At 42.2% G+C, this 12,409-nt stretch overlaps 1 protein-coding gene across 2 annotated transcripts in view; it reads left to right on the top strand.

The window, feature by feature from the left end:
* Positions 1-12,409, top strand: part of TMCC3 (transmembrane and coiled-coil domain family 3) — a 60,750-nt gene that overhangs the window by 4,282 nt on the left and 44,059 nt on the right. The window contains exon 1 of one of the 2 annotated variants that reach the window (XM_015858317.3): positions 8,725-8,800. The exons of the other annotated variant lie outside the window; for it this stretch is intronic. The gene's annotated coding sequence lies outside the window, so the exon portion shown is untranslated. Of the gene's footprint in view, positions 1-8,724; positions 8,801-12,409 lie in introns of those variants that run through there. 2 annotated transcript variants of the gene reach the window in all.

Here is a 12,409-nt window from a genome sequence, read left to right as displayed (position 1 = left end):
ATGATTCACAGCTATAATTAAATTATTTTGAAGGTTAAAGGCTTAATATTTTTGAAGAAACATGGAAGTGAAACTGTGTTAAAGGTTAATGTTCTACTTTTTTCTCATAAGAATGAAGACCATGTTGTTAAGATTTTATCTGCCTAAATGACAAGAAACATCTCTATTATAATACTAGAGAATGCAGGGGAAAGCCCAGGTCCTTGCAGCAAGGAACTTCTGTAGTTGGAGATGCTTCTCTGCTGAAATGGTAGTGCTTTGCAGATGTCCACTGTAGGAAAAGATGTATTTTGTACCCTATTGCACAGCACTTCACACCCAATTGGGATTATTCACTACGTGGTGTTTAAGTGGTGTTCATGTTTCATTTGTCAGCTCATAATTCTTCTTATGCACGTACACATGACAAAAGACATGCCAAGAGGAATATCTACATTTGGACCAGAATGATTAACTAATATGAATGACAGAGATATCAGCATCATTTGTATTCTGTATACATGCATATGTTAACGAATTTTGTTTTCAGAATAGATACATCATGGCTCTCTGGCTCTGAAATAATTACAAGGCTCAGCTATAGCTGAGGTGTTAGTCACAGTGATTTAGCTCTGCTGGTAATGTTGTGAATATACAGAATATTAACATGGTGTGGGGCAGCTATAGCTGAAGTTGAAGTTGAGTCTTATCTGTGCTGAGTGTCTACCCCTCCAAATAGCAGCACTCATCTGTCTGGCAGTACTGGCACCTATCTACTCATGTAAAGCCAGGAAGCCCTGCTACAATTGGATCCTTATTTTCAGTGAAAACCACTTTTAAAAAGTGGCCTCCTAAAACAAGAAAGCAGTTTTCTCTAGTTTTCAAGCTCTTCCGTTCCAGCTATCATGCCCATCCTCACATGCCATGGCGCCTTTGCACTCTCAACACATTTCAGTTCTGTGCTTAATGATAAGAGCAGAATGTGTCACAAGCATTTTATTTTATTACTCTGACTATGCACTTCTACTGATATTTTTGTTTCTTCAGCTTTTCATAACACAGCTTGCACTCACAGCTTCTTTTATTTTTCCTGTGACATTTGCAGATAGCAGCATATCTGGAAATGACAGCGCTGGTAGCAAAGACAGGAATTCAGATAAGTTTAAGGATTGCATTCAGAAACCTTTGTGATTGATATATTCATGACTATTCTTCCCTCAGCGAGCTCTATAGTCACCACTATAGACTGGGACTACCTATTTTTTCTCTAGCAAAAGAGAAGTTTTATTTTTACCCTTTTTTTTTCCACTTAACTTTTCAAAGATTTTCCACATTTAGTTAAGGAGCAATTGACTGAATTTGACAGTAGATGTTCAATTGTAGCCTGTAGCTGGATAGTTGATGATGTTGCATCTTCAGTGAGTTACATGGGAACAGAAGCGCTTATGGGAGTAGAGTGTCAGGGCAGAGTGTTTCCCTGTGTTACTTTTTGTAATTAAGGAAGAGAAGAATACCTGTAGGTGGCAATAGCACAGTAGCTGTAGCTATATGCCTTTTCTTTTAATTTGTAGTTTGCCATCAAATGCATTTTCTGCAGTTTCAATTCTCTATGGTCTCTAACATGGGATTCCGAGATGTAAAGTGCAGGTTCTCCACTGCCCCCAGCTGAGGCAGATTCATGGATGGCCTTAGATGAAGTTGGTAGGCCCACGTTCCGGCCTGTGGGTGCTCTTCCAAGATGAACATGTGGTGCAGGTGGGTACTGATGGTATGCGGGCAGCAGAACCACACCTGTAAAGTTTTATGAGGTGGCCAAGAACAAAGTTGTGATGGGAGAACAAGCAGCAATGCTGCCAAGGACCAGCAATGAGCAGACCAGTGGTTTCACATGGGTTGTTCAGCATCTTTTGGAATACACTTCTTGAACAGCAACACATCTAAAGCGTCAGAAGTTACTAATTTACTTGATCATTGCACGATGATACCTTATCTCTGTGTTGGTTAAAGGCCAACAGTGCAGAAGTACAATGCACAGATGCAAAGTAATGCAGAGTTCTTAGTTTGCAACCTGCACCAGTATTTCTTCTGCACTGTTATCAGTACTTGATAGGTTATTTAAATGCCTACTAAAATTTACATTGGCATGGATATTGTGCTTTAAATGAGGCAACGTTATCTGAACAGAAAAATCAAAGCTCTCTTTATGGTCTCAGGTCTATAGTGGCATTTCCCTTAAGAAGAACCATTTGTCCAGAATATTATTTTCTGGGGGAGTCTGATGTATGCATTCCAAGTACTTTGCTGGCTGACGGTAGTTCACAATAAAGATCTTTTTCCTTAGAAATGTAATCATTACCTTTAGCTGTAAAAGCCCATTGCTCAGGGAAACCTGTCAATGCCTACATCCCTGTAATTGCACTAGCATTTTAACTGGCATTTTAATTAAGGCTCTTCTGTAATCAGCTCAAAACCTGGGACTATTTGTTGCACACCTGAATTAACAGACTAAAACGAACAAGGTGAAGTAAGCTCAGTGTAAAATGTTGGAGAGTTATCTGAAGTTATTTGAAAGACATGCAAGTGCCAAAGTAATGTGAAGCTGAAGCCCCTGTGAGCACAGCTGTTGTGGTTCCGGGAGTAGCAGGTGGGGCAATGACTTCGGCAGCACTGCTTTGTCAGTGGTGGTAGTTCTCCTGGTAGCCGAAACTCAGAATTCCACATCTGTTGATGTTGTTGCCCACACACTTGTAGAGAGGCCTGTGATGGCAGTTTCATACACAGCTGTGATTTATTGCTGTGATTCACTGTACCTGACTGGACTTGTTATCCTTTCAGCTGAAGGTTAGTGTGTTGTTCTCATTCAAGTATTTTATTGCTCCTTTTCATTTCCTTTTGCTCTGAAGCTTCATAGTTCAGACCTCTAAGGAAACTTTCATGCTGGTAGAATTCATTGGTGAAATATCAGAAAAGTTGTATTTAAGACTAAGCTTGTAACTGGTATACTTAGATCTTGTATTTCATTATTGATCCAAAGTTGTTTGAACTATGTAGTAACATATGCCTGCTTTCTTTGCAGCCTTAAAGCTTGCAAAGGAACAACATTACAGCCTCTAAAGGTTAAGAAAAATAAGCAGCCAACACAGATTAGAGTTTTATAACAGTAGTGGGGGCGGAAACAAGGTTAAAAATCTTTCTGTGAACCAGATATCAGACACAGGTTTCCATTGTCAGGACTGGGAACTCAATGAAAGCACGATGACCTCAGCTGAACTTAATTATCTTGTTGTATAATGATCATAAAAAGAAAGGGAGAGGCTCAGAAATACTGCCTTTGCTGTTCTTGTATAAGTGCTGGGTAGGGAAGCTACTGGGTAACAGGGAAGTTAAAGGTTTTATTTTGTGTGTATGCTTCAGATCTCTCTGTGCTTTCTTTCTTAATACGATATTTTAAAGAGGTGGTGAGAAAACTTAAGACTTGACTGTATAGGTTAATTAGCTCCTGAGGAACACAGGGGCCACCCAGCCTTTGGTGATTGTGCCAGACAATATAGATCAAGGGTTTACAGCCAGCTGTAATGTTCTAAAAATATTGCAGTTTCTCAGTTTTACAACATGGGCAGATCCTGTGTATACGCTCCTGGATTCGTGGGTGACATAGTGCCACTTATGCTTCCTGTGGTGCCATTCCTGGGTTTGTTGCTGCCCTGTGCTGCAGCAGCTTTCAGAGTGGAGGTTGGTGCTGGGCCACAGTGGACATGGGACTTGGGGCAGCCAATTTGCTTGCTCTGGCCCTGCTCCAGCTTAACAGAGGGATGGAGCATGGCCTGTGGTGTGTGATGTCTGTCGGGGCATGGCAGGGCTAGTCTGACCTGAGCCCCTCAGCATCTTTGCCTGTGCCCCACCTGGCACCTTCTCAAACTGTTTTCAGTATGTGATGGACACCATGGCCTGTAGTACTGTTCCTATGGCCTGTGAGGGATGTGGAGAGCCTGGTGATGGTGCTGCCTTCTTCAATGAGAAGTGTGTTTACAGCAACAGCAGAGGAAACAAATATCAATAGAAACGGTTTTATGGTTCACAGTTTCACTAATGTCTTCAGCTTTCAACTGAGCATGCCTACTCCCCAAGGACATGGTGAGTGATGGCTGTTGAGGCAGTGAGGGCCCAGTATGCTACTCTGGTACCAGGAGGCCAGGGATGATGAAAAGAGTGCTCACAGCCTTGGCCTGCCACAGGAAAGCTCTGTTCTTAATGAGGCTGGAGGTAAAACACCTGCAGTGCATGATGTTGATGCCTTTCTTAGGCTTCCAGTTACCAATATACATTTAAAGATAAGACTTGACATATATAAGCAGGTTGTTTATGTTGAATTCTTTACTCCGGGGCAGAATTAAAACCTGGTACCACTGCATTACAGTGTGCTGACAGATGCAGTGGATCATCTCAGGCAAGCTATGGCATGTCTCACAGCATCACCTACACAGTAGATTGCTGGGTGTTGCTGCCATGCTTAATGTTAGATATAACTTGGTGCCCACCTGCTTTTAGCTTCCCTTGAAAAGTGGCTGCTGCCACAAAATAACCCAATTTCTGTTATTATTGTAACATTTAAATGACATAGCGTGATCAAAACAAACCATCTGTGCTGACAAGAATTTTCCACCTGAGCACAGTTGAGGCTTCAGCCTTCAGCAGCAGAGGAGGCCCAGATAACAGCATCTATCTGTCTCCCTTACAGTTTATTTCAAATTCGTCTGAGGCATCCATCCGCTGTCTCCCATCTTTCAGAGAGGATGACAGAAATGAGATTACTTGGAAACTGTCTGAGGGCTGAAATTCATTCTGTGCTGGCACAGAGCATGGAACCCAGTGGGAGAGAGCCGCAGAGGGCTTCTGTTCTTGGAACACTGTCATCTATATTCTGCTTGTATATCTTTATGCTGTATTAAAGCACAGTGAATATAAACAGCTTACATATACATGCATGTATAAACTAAAAATACCCCTCAGGCTGGTATATGGAGGGTCCTGTATGTGTCAAGTCTTTCAAGCGAGCCACGAAATCCAAGGATGCAGAAGGATGATTGTTGAATATTAATGAAGGGTTGCAGTGTGGGGGCTTTCAGGCTCCCTGGGCACCAGTGTCAGTGCTGGGGCCATGTCTGAAAGCTAAGTGTGTTTTTTTCCTGTTTTGGTTTGTGTTGGTGCCTCACCTCAGTCCTCAGCAGCTCTTTTGTAAGGAAAGACAGGTAAGTGATGAAGTAAAAAGGCCAAACAGATTATCCAGTGATTATTAAGTCTATAGCCCTTGAAATAGTATCACAAAAGAGGAACTGGCCATCAGTTAAATCAACAGCTTGTATGTGCACACTTTGAACACCTGAAAAACAGAGAGGTCTCTTTCAGCCTCAAGATCTAGTGAGGCTGGCATATTCTTTAAAGTACTTACGTGATATGTAAGCATATATTTCATATGCTGTGAAATGTGAGTGCACAGAATTAGCCCTGAGCACCCACTGCTGATGTCCCACCTATAAGGGCTGGTGCTGAGCAGTGCAGGCAGTGTGATCCACAAAGTCTAACAACTGCAACTTCTCATGTGCAGGACTCCCTGCAGATCTAAGCAGCAACACCAGTCTGCTGATCAAATCCCTGATAGTCGAAATCACTTTAATTACTATCATTAGATTGGTATCAGAGGGAAAACATGCGTCCAGAAAACTAAGATATGTTTCTGAAATTTCCTATGAGCAACTAACTGCTGTCACATGTATGGCCTTTAGGTAGCTCTTCTGTACTCATTCAATTAAATCCTAGTAAATGGAATCAGGAAAAGCCAGCTAAGAGATGTGATGTATTTCTTTCCTCCTCTTTAGAGGCTGCCTGCCAGCTTGCAGCCCACCTATTAGTAAGAAAATACTGCAGCCACTCAGTGCTAGAACTATGAGTTTTCATAGAGCATCTCACACTTGTGATTTGGGGAACAATACAAATATATGTATTTCTGCATATTTTGCTTGAGGTACATAGATTTGCATGATTAAGTGTGACTGGAAACTCTATCCAACAGTTAAAGGTAGCCACACGTCACAGAACTTGTGGTGAAAAGACTTGTTTTCCAGTTTAATAGTGACACAATGCAGGGTCTGACTGCGTGCCCCCAGCTGGGCTGTAATCAGCCACAGGCCCTGACACTGCATCTTATTTGAATGGTTCTGCAGACCATGAGAAACTTGTTCCAGTTATGGGACTGATTTTTTTCCCCCTACTTTAATGGTTCTTTACAATTTACTGAACTGAAGCCTATCATCAAAAACAGGAAAGATCTGAGAGGTTCCTTAGCTGCTGGAAATTGGTAATGGTCTCAGAAGTCAACAGCTTTGTTCCAATTACAAAAAATCAGCCCAGAAACCCTTACAGCCAACACATACCCTGCAGAAAATGCCTGCTTATTCTTTGGAGTCTCTTTGAGACTGATACATCCCTCCTCAAATGGCTCACTTTCTTCCCCCTGCCCTGTTTTATTACTTACTTTTCATGTAATGCAATGATTGCTTGAGAACAGCTCAGGCTTATGGCAGACCAATAGGAAGATGTGACTGGAGTGTTCCCCTGCATGCTGCTCTGTGCCACAGCTGAACTGCTTGTTCTGCCTGAAAAATGCTGGAAGCATTGGAGAGGCATAAAGAAATGATGTGCATTTTTGGTGCGTATGCCTGTAGAATGGCTAATGAGCAAAGAAGCGATAGCTTGAGCAACGTATTTTTAACTTCTAACAGCTTTCTGTCTGGTAATTTATCTTATTTCTGCAATTACAGTGTGGTATGAAGACCTAGCAGCAGGTTTTCATGTGCTAATTCAGAAGCTGTGTCCTTCCCAGTGAAAAACTGGGGGAGAGGGAGATGCTGATGTGCATGTTGTTACCTGCACATGCTTGCTGCACATGTAGATACATGCAGATCCAGTGGTACAGAAGGAAAAGAGAGGGCAGCAACAGCAAGACGTTTTGGTGGAAGGGGTGTGAAGTTAAAGCAGGGCTTGTCACAGTGCAAACAAGCTGCTGAAAGCTCTGTGCATGCAACCTGATGCTTTAGGGTCTGTGATCTTCTCTGCTTTAAAGTGACTTATATGATATTGATGGATGGGTTGAAGAGTCTTGCTGAGAGCCACTGCTTAGTAATTGTTTGTTTTTATCCTCATCCTAAGAAGAGGATTCACTTAAAAGTATTCACTTTAAAATGCTCGGGGATATTGTTTAACTTTTAAATGTTTACTCTGCTTTCTGTGTACATTCACTACGCAGGAATGCAAGATATCTCTGCTGGTTTCACTGAGCTCATCTACTTCTTTTCTGCATTGGTGAAGCTGAGTTGTGTACAGTAGTGCCCTTATTTCTTACTACTGGATGCCTTAGAAAAACAAATACATTATGGTTTGAGGGTCTGACCAGGCAAAGTCCAGATAATGAGAGGAAATTTCCATACCAATAGCACAAGGAAAATTTAGATAAATGTAGTGAAGCAGCCTCTGAAAATGACATATTCTTAGAGAACACGGGGCCATAGTTTTCCTTCTGGGTCAGTTATTTTGGTTATGTATAAATGTTTTTCCCATCCTAGCAGATCAGATAATTGTTTGAACTGTTACCTCAGACTCTTTATTTCCACAGATGTTCTAATGCCACATTTGCATTTTCCTCGGTCCTTCAGGCAGCCCTATTAGTTTTCATCTCTCCCTCATCATAATTTCAGCAGCTGGCATTGCAGTCCCCAAGAGCTGACTTTTCCAGATATAATTGCTGATCTCAAGTTCAATAGAAGAGTCACTCTGATGCTTCCTGCTAAGTTTTTGCTTGGGTGAAGCTTGTTTTCTTTCCAAGGCCCTAATGGAAGTGCGCTACTTTTGAAGTTCTCTTAGGAAAGGTGTAAACGGTTCATTTTGAAGGGAGTTGTTTTGATGTGCCTGTGCTCCTATGGTTGTCTATGCGTAGATGTTAGCTGGCTTACCGTTTGTCTCTATCCTCATTCCTTACCTTTCACAAGAATAATTAACTTCTATAAAGATCTGCATCACAGATCAGTTTGCCTGTTGATGTTAAGAGTCTGGGTACAAGTGTACCCAACTTGCTGTGACACAACAAAAACCATAGCAACTAAGAATGTGAATGCTTGATCAAAGTCCTCACTCCTGTCTTCTGCAGGACCTTGGTATCTCCCTGCCCAAGGCCAAATCAGTCCTGTTGCATGAGAAGCTGTGTAAAACAAACCCCTCTCTCTATTGCTATCCAATCATGTATTTTCTTTTAACAGATTTATTTGTCACCTGTATCAGCTTCCTGACCTGCTCAACCATGCTGCATCCAAATTATAGCCCAACCTCAAGAGTAAAATGTTAGACCACACGCAAGCATTAGATGTATATTTCTCTGATATGAAAATGCATCCGTATGTAGCATTACAGGGTACCAACTCAATCAGTTCTACACACTAATTCTGAAGCAGGCATACCCCAGCAGTCATTGTTTTGTGTTGCAGCTTAGGAGTGTGTCATAAACATTCCCCTGCCTGTGTTATTGCTTGAGGGCAGCCTGCATGGGTTGCTTCCAGGTCCATAACCATAATGGGCTGTTTGTGTTTATGGCCCCGGTGCCATCCTGTGCCTGCGGCTTCAGGGCCACTGACGTCATGCTGCTGGGAGCACCCACCTGCAGCTCTGCTGGCCCTGCGCAGCCTGCCTTTATCTGCATGGGGCGGCACATATAGGGTGAGCCCGCTAGCAGCTGCATGTTAGTGCTCTCTGTGCAGCTCCCGTGACACTGCAGGTATGTTCCCCACAATTACTTTGCTTCATAGCCAAGGCAGAAGGGTTTATATGCATTTGTGCAGCATGCCTTCTCCTCAGCTAAAGCTGCAGGCTAACAAACTGCCTTACCTCATCTTGACTTTTATGTGTCTGCTCACTGGAAGGTTTAATCCCTTATGATATACGCCACCTTGCTGTTAGTGATTTTATGCTGCTATTAGGGTTTATATATTGCTTTAGTGCTTTCTAATATGACTCCTGATTGCAAACGTTTCAAAGCCTACGTGTCATAATTAATCTTTATTAGCTGAATTGGAAAGTTGGAGTATTCAATTTCTTCCCTTATAACACTTCAAATGAAATTGTTTATAAGGCTGTGCATGCGTGTGAAACACACAAACAGAAATTCAAGGGAACGTTGAAAAAGAACAGCTTTGCTATTAAGTCTGTAATTATTACTGTTTTCTTCTCTGCTTTTACTAGTGAGATTCCTGTTGGTAATGGCATGCCTTTATACCGAGCTTCTAAAATCTATTTGACATCTGCAAAATTGTTGGCCTGAGGTGCTTACAAAAAAGAAGTGAGAGCTGCTTGTAGTTTGAGCAGAGGTAACTCCCTGCCACAGTTCTGGATCAGACCGACCCCAGAACTTCTGCTGTTTACTTAAAGAACTACTTACTTAAAGAACTACTTACTTTAAATTACTTAACTTAAAGAACTACTTACTTTTTTAAGGCAGGAGGAGACAGCTTCATCTTAGGACTGGCTGGTGTGGGGCAGGGCTGCAGCTCCACGTATCCAAGGAAGGCAGAGGGTGCTGAGGGCATCCTCTGTAGAGCCCTTCAGTGATGCTGGACTGCTCAGCACTCAAGCTGCCTGTGCTGCTGCTGCCATAGAACACTCACTGTCTTGGGCATGCTTAGTCAACATGGCTGTAGGTAAAGAAAAAGAAGGCCCATACTTCATGGATTTAACTTGAGTAAGAAAAGCCGAGTTAGAATTACACTGGGAATTAATATAGTAAGTTCTTGTGGAACTTAAAGGAGAAACTCCCTGAAATGCTGCATGTCTTTGGGGCACAAAGATAACGATGTGCCTGGGGCATCTCCCATATGAGGAAAGACTGAGTAACCTGGTTCTGTTCAGCCTGAGGAAAAGAAGGCTGAGGCGGTATCTGATAAATGTTTATGAATATCTAAAGGGGATTAGGAAGCAAATGGATGAGGTCAGACACTTCTCAGTGGTGTGTAGTGATAGAACGATGAGTAATGGCCTAAAACTTGTACATAGGAAGTTCTGTACTAACATGTGGAAGAATTTCTTTACAGTAAGGGTGACTGAGCACTGGAACAGGTTGCCCAGAGTGGCTATGAAGTCTCCCATGGAGATATCCAAACCTGTCTGGACACCCACCTGTGTGCTCTATTGTAGGGTACCTGCTTTAGCAGAGGGCTGGACTTGAGATCCCCTCTAACCCCTGCGATTCTGTGATTCTGTGATTGTAACTCATGTTGCTACAGTTACCAAAATAATTGTAAAATGTACTACTGCTCTTAAATTCCTGCTAAAACTCAGCTCCCAGGGATGAAAAAAACAACCATCAAACTGTGTGATATCTCATACATTTTATTGCTTGTAGAAGTACAAAATAGAAGACTTAAATTTCCGACTTCTCAGACTTCATTGAATCACAGAACCGCAGGGGTTGGAAGTGACCTCAAAGCTCATCTGGTCCCAACCCCCTGCCATGAGCAGGGCTGCCAATTTCACAATGAATAATAGCTTATGGATTTTTGATTTTCCAAAGGTCCATAAGGACACGAGTATATGTTAAAAAATCAGTTTTATTTTTTTTTCTGCTTAAAATACAGTATTTCACGTTCTGTTCTTCAGCATCTGCCAGATGAGATTTAAAAACAGAAATCTTGCTGTATCTTAATCTGATTATTCCAGTAGTCAAAACTATATCATTCTGATCCAGGAAAGTATATGAGTGTGCAGGTGTTGCAATTTGATCTTGTTAAGAATGAGTACTTACATGCAAGAAGTTATGGAGATGTACAGCTATCTTTGGAACATCGGTAGCAAGTGAATTTGCTGTGAAATATGCAGAAATGTGTGGTTAAAGCTTTGTGTAATGAAGCAACTGGCAAAGTTTTGGATGGCAGATCTGAGTTTTATTCATAAGAGGCATTATAAAATGAAAGTAAAATGGACTTAGTACCTGTCTGCAATACAGCTGAGGAGCAAATACTTTATTTTTTGGAAACTATTCTGTGGAATTATGTAGTAATACCCCAGAACCCATTCCTAGGTAAATTACTGTGTTCAGGTGAATGAAGGGAGAGTGCTGGTCCGTACCTATGAATGACGAGTCATAACAGTTTACTTAGCCTAATGCATACTGTCTGTGTTGTGCTGTAGGACTTTTGTGTGTCTGACTGGTTGGCTGTTATTTGTTATTAGCTGCCTTTAAGATATTTGTTGTGAAAATCAGGCACTTGGAAAATGTATGCCAATTAAACAGAATGACATTTTGGCTTTCTGCTTAGTTGAGGCTATTTCAAGTCCCTGTCACCCAAATCGGAGCTAAATGTCATATATTTAGGCCTGGCACATGGTGAAGTAAACTGGAAGGAGCTTTCTGTTTTCATTACGCTCATTTAAAATGGGCTCTTAATCATATTTATCTAACAGCTTGTATTAATGCCTGATAATGCACCAGACAATGTGCTTAACACAGTTCCCTACACATATAGTTTTAAAGGAGAGCTTTGATGCTGAAGTGGAGTTAGTAGGACTACAGCTAGATGAAGTGTGGTGGGTGGTCGCCTGATGGTGGAGCGAGAGCCTGAACTTTGTCCTCCCATCATTTGCTTGTCTGTAAATGGAGAATGACTGTAGTGAAACCCGGAGGGCTGTGGCAATTTCCATGTTGTAACAAGGCTCACAAGGAAGAAGTTTAGGCGTACTTGTCTAATCATTAATCTTTCTGTCCTCTGATAACCCATCTGTGTTTTCTGGCTGACTGGCAAAGAAGTCCTGCTCCAGCATTTGACATTGTCTGTTGATATGGAAATAATTGATACCACGCATTTAGCATGACAATGTATACGGGGTCACAGACAGGCAAAGCACTTCATAGGCAAATAGAATTGGCAGGTTCATGTCCAGTGCAATCTACAATCTGTGCGCAATCATCAGCCATAAACAAAGTTAGGGTGTCTGAAGCTGCAGCCAAACAGCAGTATGGTGGAAGCTGTGGTGCTGCTGTATTCACTTGCAGTGCCTTTAGCTCAGGTGTCAGCTACCCAGCTACAAACACTTGGGTGGGTTGCATGCTCTTCTCTGAATGGAGGATGGGGGTGGTGTGCCCTGAGCAACTGTTGTTATCATGGGCTATGTCTAAGTTCTTTGCTTGTTGGTTTCAGTTTGGGATAGAAGGTCTCACTGACACAGTGTTCTGAGTACCTGGCACAGCCTCTGGCACAGTGTTTTGAGTACAAGTTCACATTCACATGTTGGAAGGGTGTGCTCCTGTATGTGGCAGCCAGCTGTGGCTGTCAGTCCTGCATACCCCGTGGCAGTGTCAAGGTGGCTGATCTGGGATGTACAGGTTGGATATGCT

This window comes from Coturnix japonica, chromosome 1 (assembly GCF_054131305.1).
Source record: "Coturnix japonica strain WE chromosome 1, WE-NBRP24, whole genome shotgun sequence".
NCBI classification, from domain to species: domain Eukaryota; kingdom Metazoa; phylum Chordata; class Aves; order Galliformes; family Phasianidae; genus Coturnix; species Coturnix japonica.
This window is presented reverse-complemented; position numbering and strand designations above follow the sequence as displayed.